A 7,500-nucleotide genomic window follows, 5' to 3' on the forward strand; every position below is an offset into this window, starting at 1 on the left:
TCTCTCTCTCTCTCTCTATATATATATATATATATAGTATGTATGTAGAGAATCTACCGTGTTTGTATTACACATTATATGCTAATGTACCTTTTAGATGATTACTGTATTGTACAAACATACAGTACAGCTAACTTATGTATGGTTATGGTACCAAGGCTGCACTGTAGCAGCAAAAGCCAAGTAGTTAATGTCTGCGGTGTTGTGTCTGGATTTCAAATGACCGTGTTGTCATATGAGAGTGAAGGTTGCCTAGACTAAGTGAGGGCTAATCATGAAAAGATAATCATAGCACCTGCTTTGCACACATTTGCGCAACAGTGTACACATAAACAGAGCCGAGTTCACACTCATTACTCCATCTGAAAAGTCACCGAACATATGGTGTGGTAGTTAGCATGCTGTGAGTTGCCTTCGCACTAAGCAGGTTGTTGTGAGTAGGAGGGGGTGTTGCAGTCCGCCCCCCCCCCATCCCCCCCCCCGCCCTGGTCCGCCAATGGTGTTGAAGTGTTGTTTGGTGGGTACCTGGAGAAGTTGTGCTGCAGTGACACCATCTGCCAATGACCCTACTGAGGCACCGCGCTCCCTTCTCTCCACGCCCAGATGTTACTGCTCTCCTGCTGGGCTTCACCACTCGCTCTCCCAGGCTGCTGGAACAGCGGATAAACATCACATTTCTGTCGAGCATCATAATCCTGGTAAATTAATGCAACAATGCATCTGTCTACTGTTAGCATCTGAGGACACATGCATGCACACACACACACGCACACTCACACACACACACACTCTCACATAGTGCTGGGGTTGGGGCTGGGGCTGAGGTGGAGACAGGTTCGGCCTGTCTAACTTCCATGTCATGACATTTGGTGAAACGCCTCAGGGGGCAATCAGCAAGTTTCTGTCCGTATTTGGCCTGGAATCAGAGTTGTACAAGTGAGATGAGTCTGGTTGTGTTGCCTCCTTGCCTGTGGCCTGAGCTACAGCTCAAGGCTGGTCCTCGGGGGTTCATGCATCGGAGGATGAGTACTAGCTATGGTCTGAGGCAGGCTCCTACATACAGGGATAAGTACTAGCTATGGTCTGAGGCAGGCTCCTACGTACAGGGATAAGTACTAGCTATGGTCTGAGGCAGGCTCCTACATACAGGGATAAGTACTAGCTATGGTCTGAGGCAGGCTCCTACATACAGGGATAAGTACTAGCTATGGTCTGAGGCAGGCTCCTACATACAGGGATAAGTACTAGCTATGGTCTGAGGCAGGCTCCTACGTACAGGGATAAGTACTAGCTATGGTCTGAGGCAGGCTCCTACATACAGGGATAAGTACTAGCTATGGTCTGAGGCAGGCTCCTACATACAGGGATAAGTACTAGCTATGGTCTGAGGCAGGCTCCTACATACAGGGATAAGTACTAGCTATGGTCTGAGGCAGGCTCCTACATACAGGGATAAGTACTAGCTATGGTCTGAGGCAGGCTCCTACATACAGGGATAAGTACTAGCTATGGTCTGAGGCAGGCTCCTACATACAGGGATAAGTACTAGCTATGGTCTGAGGCAGGCTCCTACATACAGGGATAAGTACTAGCTATGGTCTGAGGCAGGCTCCTACATACAGGGATAAGTACTAGCTATGGTCTGAGGCAGGCTCCTACATACAGGGATAAGTACTAGCTATGGTCTGAGGCAGGCTCCTACATACAGGGATAAGTACTAGCTATGGTCTGAGGCAGGCTCCTACATACAGGGATTGTCACTTGTTAACAAAAGTCTGTCAAACCGTAAATTGATTTTAAGCCAATTATCCGGCACCATTCTCAAACCCCGTCAATGTTTATATCCACTGGTCTGATCTTCATATTATCTTCATTGACAAGAGGTGAAGCCGTGTGTTTATAATTTTAAATGTGGAAAGGTTCTTTAGCCAAAAATTTAGATCAGACTTAATTTAATCAGATTTAGATACATTTTCCTTACGTGCTTATTGGAAAAAGCTATTCACTAGCACTTGACCAGCAACTGTACCCAACAAAAACTTCCCTTCAACACAGAATCGTATCATTACCAGATGGATGAAGGGATTGAATGCAGGGATTGGATGCAAAGGCCAAAAGTTTCTGGTAAACTAGTCTTTTCAAGTTTATTTCATTTGATCACTGAAAGGGAGTTTTCATTCCAGATTGAATGCTTGAAACTTTTAATTAACCTCTTTGAATACCTTGAAAGTTGTGATTTGTGTCTGGTTTCACCAGTGAATGGAGCCTTTAAATATATTTTCGTCAGCTCCTCTTGACTATTCCAAAGAACACTAAACTATGTCAACACAACATTCAAAGCTAAATAAACACTAAATGGTTCACACAAAAACATTTCTTGGCAAATAGAATTTTAGCATTGTGGTCTTGAATGATTTTGGAAGGTTATCTCTACTCCACTATTCAGCTTATTTACTTTATTTAGTGTGTTTCTATTCAGCCTAATATTCAATAACACAAGCCACAGCACAAGCACTTTTGAACAGTGGACCCCTTGCAATCCTTCTCTCAATTAGACCTGGTGCCAGAATAGGCTCCATTGTAATTAAGAAAGGTCATTCAATTAACAACTGTCATGACATTTTGTGTCATTGTGCAAGGCAGCTGAATGACCCAGTCAGAAGGCACTAACCATCATAAAGAAACTAGGAATTAGACAAAAGTATTCAGAGATTTAACACATGCAGGTTCTGCTCTTTAGAGAGTTACATCTATATCCACATCTTCATAATATCCAGGATCTCTGCTTAAAGATGGACAGAACACAGGGAAGGTTATGGTCTGGACTCTGTCACCAGAACTAGAAGCTTTCACTCACGCTTTCCAGTTAGCCTGTTGACAAAACAAGTGAGTCATATTGTGATTCTGTGTTACTCACAATGTCAGTTCTGTGTGCTAGTGGTCATGAAGAAATAAACAAGGATGTTCGGGTAAGTCCAGTCTAAACACTCGAGGCTAGGGATGAATTCATGAAAAAACATATATAAGGGTTTTCAAACATAATGGGGCAGTGTGCAACTGTACTGCCTCTGCAGCAGTTCATAATACAATTCTTACATTATGAGATGGGTATCACATTGTTTGTGATATGTGTAACATATGTAATTATATAGCTATCTAAGGCTACCTGTAACAATGTCTTATTAGCAAATATACGTCACTGGAATCACACTGTAATTACATGCGCTGTATGTCATGGTTCATTCTTATTACAGACGTTTTCTCCGTAAAACAGTTGTGCTTCAGCTCAGTAACTACAGTAGCCTACAGCAGGCTGCAAGGTAAGGTTGTTGTCATTCTGCTGGTGAGTGTGCAAGGCTGAAAAGTGTCTGCCGTTATTGCTCATAGTAATAATTGAGCATGTCATCAATCTTAACATGGATCATAAACCTCTCAGAGGTCAATCTTACCATCTTGGGCAGATTAGGGCTCTCAAAGATGTGTCTACCTAACTAGCATACTGCTGCATAACACATGCCAATTACACATTTTATGTATTTGTTTATGTATTGAAGAGCCATGTCAAATATGCTGGAACACCCTAGATATGAGTGAGAACGGTGACTGCTGGATCTTCCCTGAGGAACTACCCCCATCTAGTGGCAGGCTTGTGCTACTGATAACAAATCCATCACTATTAAGTCAAAAGGTTGTGTGGCGTTTGACTGGGTCAATAAATGTGTCTGATAGCAGCCCCAGTGCTTGAATGATTTGGTAATAAACGATGTTGTATGATTATCGGCCTAGAGATCAATCCCTCACCAACATCAACACAGCTATATCCACAAACACACAATCACTAATTTACAATCACTCCCAGCCAATAGACTACAAATAGGGAGTCAGGTGGCTGAGCGGTGAGGGAATCGGGCTGGTAATCCGAAGGTTGCCAGTTCGATTCCCGGTCATGCCAACTGACGTTGTGTCCTTGGGCAAGGCACTTCACCCTACTTGCCTCGGGGGGAATGTCCCTGTACTTACTGTAAGTAAATGACTAAATGTAAATGTAAATGTAAATAAAGCATTCTCTACATTCGCCTACCACTACCTCTACTACAGACACCATTGTACTCAAACGTAATCATGTTCTGGCGTCTCCTTGCCCGTTAGGAACACATTGTCATATTGGGCAGTGTAACCTAGGTTGTGACTCACATGTCCTGCAGGTGGCGCTCTGAGCATAGGAGCGTGGATCTTCAGCGCTTTCAAACGTGATGGGGCTTAATTATTATGCATGGGTTGTATTATGCAGCACACAGCACATCCAAGTAGTTTATTAATCATTGTCTAATCATCCTCTATATCATGGATACGTTATCTTAGCAATGACTTGTGAATGCTTGGGTTACAGGGAATATATGGTTTGAAACACAGGTAGACTGAGAAATGTGCAACGTTCGCATGCGAGAGGTGAAACGATAGGCTACTGTATATCTAGCAGGAAACAGAAAGACTATAAATATTATTTATTCTGGGCTTAAACGAACCATCATGAAGAGAGAAATCACAAACACAGACTGATCATCCTGTAGATACATGAGGTTCCTGTTAAAAGCTTTAGTTCCAGCAAGTTAATTTGACCTCACAGAAGAAGAAGAGAGGATTTGTAATCAATTTGTGGGTTTGCTGAATTTAGTGTGAATCGCTGCGATTCAGCACAAGTGACCTAAATAGGGCTGTCACACCATCACGTTACAGGGCTGTGATTTGGTCCGTGCTTAATTAAACGACCAAGCCAGACTGTTCATTCTCCTAGAACATGATACAAGTCAATGGTAATACAAAGCCATTTCAAATGACAAATCAACATCAGATGACCCATGATCTATCAGCTAAACACAGGACGTCTGAATTACGATCACACAAGCTTCAATTTCATATTAATACAAAAATAGAATGTAATAGAAATTGCCTTCTTACATTTCATTTCTAAGGTTGACAAACAGGACACACAGGGATGAGAGTAAAACTATCTTTACTGCACAAGCCCTACAGGAGCGGTTTGTGTTTGTCGGTAGAAAGACGTTGCATGGTAAAGTAAACAGTGATTAAACGTCTTCCTTTTGGGTGGGGGGCAAATTGGTATAATTAGGGAAGCTCTGCTTCTGGCCATGTTGATGGAATGAATGAGGACAAGGCCTTGGACAGGCCCCACGGGCCTGGATACATACTTCTCCAGCAAATCATATCCTGTCACCACAAATAGCCAGATAATTGAAACTTTAAAAGTCTTGTTTGGAAAATGGCCAAAGCAGTTTGATTTCAAAGCTGAGACCTTTATTGGCACTCTACTCCCTAATGGAATTTGTGTCAAGTAATGCATATTGTAACATTCATAGCACGTTAACTTTGGCATACACTGTCCATCAGGAGTCAGGACTGCCACCCTGAGTCACACACTGTCATCAGGGGATGTTGAAACTGTCAGTTCTAACCACTGCCACTGCATGTGACGGCATTCTGTAAACCATCCTGGGTAAATCTATTAAGTCATATCCTTAACAGCAATACCCTCACGTTCTCCTCATGTGATCGTATTCACACCAAAACAAACAACCTCTCTGACTCTGTAGTCCTCTGGCCTGCCAGTTCCATGTGTTTGCACCTCTACAGAGGTCTCTGCTGTGGAGATGTAGCTAGCCATGCTGCTACCATGCTTTCTGTATTCTGACTGGATGAGGAAGCTTCACCAGGCAAATGGAGATGTGGAGGAGCAGGTGCACAAGGTACAAAACACAGTTCGAGTCAGGAAGAGAGAGAGGTGTGAAGAGGAGGGGAAGAGGAAGCGGAGGGGAGGGGAGGGGAGGGGAGGAGGAGAGGAAGAGGAGAGGAGGGGAGGGGAGGGGAGGGGAGGGGAGGAGGAGAGGAAGAGGAGAGGAGGGGAGAGGAGGGGAGAGGATTAGAGGAAGGGGAGAGGAGAGGAGAAGAGAGGAAGAGGAGGGGAGGGGAGGAGGAGAGGAAGAGGAGGGGAGGGGAGGAGGAGAGGAAGAGGAGAGGACGGGAGAGGAGGCGAGAGGAAGAGAGGATGAGAGGAGAGGAGAGGAGAAGAGAGGAAGAGGAGGGGAGGGGAGGAGGAGAGGAAGAGGAGAGGAGGGGAGAGGAGGCGAGAGGAAGAGAGGATGAGAGGAGAGGAAGAGGAGAGGAGAGGAGGGGAGAGGAGGCGAGAGGAAGAGAGGATGAGAGGAAGAGGAGAGGAGGAGAGGAGAGGAGAGGAGAGGAGGGGAGAGGAGATGAGAGGAGAGGAGAGCCAGACAAAAGTAAAACTGAGAACTGGCACCAAGCTTATTACATCCTCACTTACATAACTTGCCGTCACACATCACAAACTCTTATACTGCTAGCTACATAATGAGTCCATCAATTCACTGTTAACCTTAACAGCATAGATCCACTGTTAACCTTAACAGCATAGATCCACTGTTAACCTAAAGAACATAGATCTACTGTCAACCTAAACAGCTTCTATATTCCTTTGTGCCCAGCCAAGTTTGAAAGTCATCAATGTTGTCTGAAATGTTGCTTGTCATGCTTGACAATTCTTATGCCATCAGTTACGCAAACTAAATGTGATATCCATGTATCATCTGAGGCACAACATGCATACTACATGAATAGAATGAAAAGAGGATAATTGCTATATTACAGTATATCAATACAGGTAATTACACACACACACAGTGTTCAGAGTGTTGAACTAGTCAAGCAGTCATCATGTGATCTCACCTTCGTCAGCGCACCCAGGAGACTGACAGATGCCAGTAGAGTTGACGCATGGATGAAGTGCTCTTTAACTCAGAACTTTCCTCAGATCTTGACACACACGGACTTCTCCTCTGCGGGACTAAAACCTGAAGCCATCGCTGTCAGAAGTGTAACCAGTCTAAGGACTGCTGTCACGGGCCCACTAGGGGTCGGGAGCCAGGAGAAGGCATGGTTTGGTCTTCAGCAGCGGTAGAGTATCCACTTCCAGATCTGGAGAATTCCCTTGGGAGTCAGAATTAATTCATCCATTAATCCAGAATTAATCCATGGGGTTTGTAATGATACATCCACAAATAACTAGAGATATTTCCAGTCCCTATAACATCCAAGCCTGTGTGCACCATCCCCACCACCAACTGGAGTGAGTCTGTCTCTGTCTCTCTCTCTCTTTATCTTTCTCTCTCTCTCCCTCTCTCTCTCCACTGTAACACAGTAATTCACTGCTTTATCGCTCTATTTCTGTCTTTCTCTCTGATGCTCACTCATACTTCCACATCAGTGCCCCCCCCCTCTCTCTCTCTCTCTCTCTCTCTCTCTCTCTCTCTCTCCCTGTCTCCCTTGTTCTAGGCAGTGCCTCGGTGTTGTGCTTGGCCCATGCCCAGGGGATGTTGAACATGTGTTCAGGGTGGGGGGTGGGGGACCGCTGACTGCATAGGTGGCACACTGCGTTCCTGTACGCCCGCGGAACGAGGAGCTTGT

At 44.7% G+C, this 7,500-nt stretch overlaps 1 protein-coding gene across 1 annotated transcript in view; it reads right to left on the minus strand.

Annotated features, from left to right (window-relative positions):
* LOC134017087 (nck-associated protein 5-like) overlaps positions 1–586 on the minus strand; it is a 38,059-nt gene extending 37,473 nt beyond the window's left edge. Inside the window, exon 1 of the mRNA XM_062456392.1 lies at positions 526–586. The gene's annotated coding sequence lies outside the window, so the exon portion shown is untranslated. The remainder of the gene's footprint in view (positions 1–525) is intronic.
* Between the last annotated feature and the right edge of the window lie 6,914 nt (positions 587–7,500).

This window comes from Osmerus eperlanus, chromosome 3 (genome assembly GCF_963692335.1).
Source record: "Osmerus eperlanus chromosome 3, fOsmEpe2.1, whole genome shotgun sequence".
In the NCBI taxonomy this organism is placed as follows: domain Eukaryota; kingdom Metazoa; phylum Chordata; class Actinopteri; order Osmeriformes; family Osmeridae; genus Osmerus; species Osmerus eperlanus.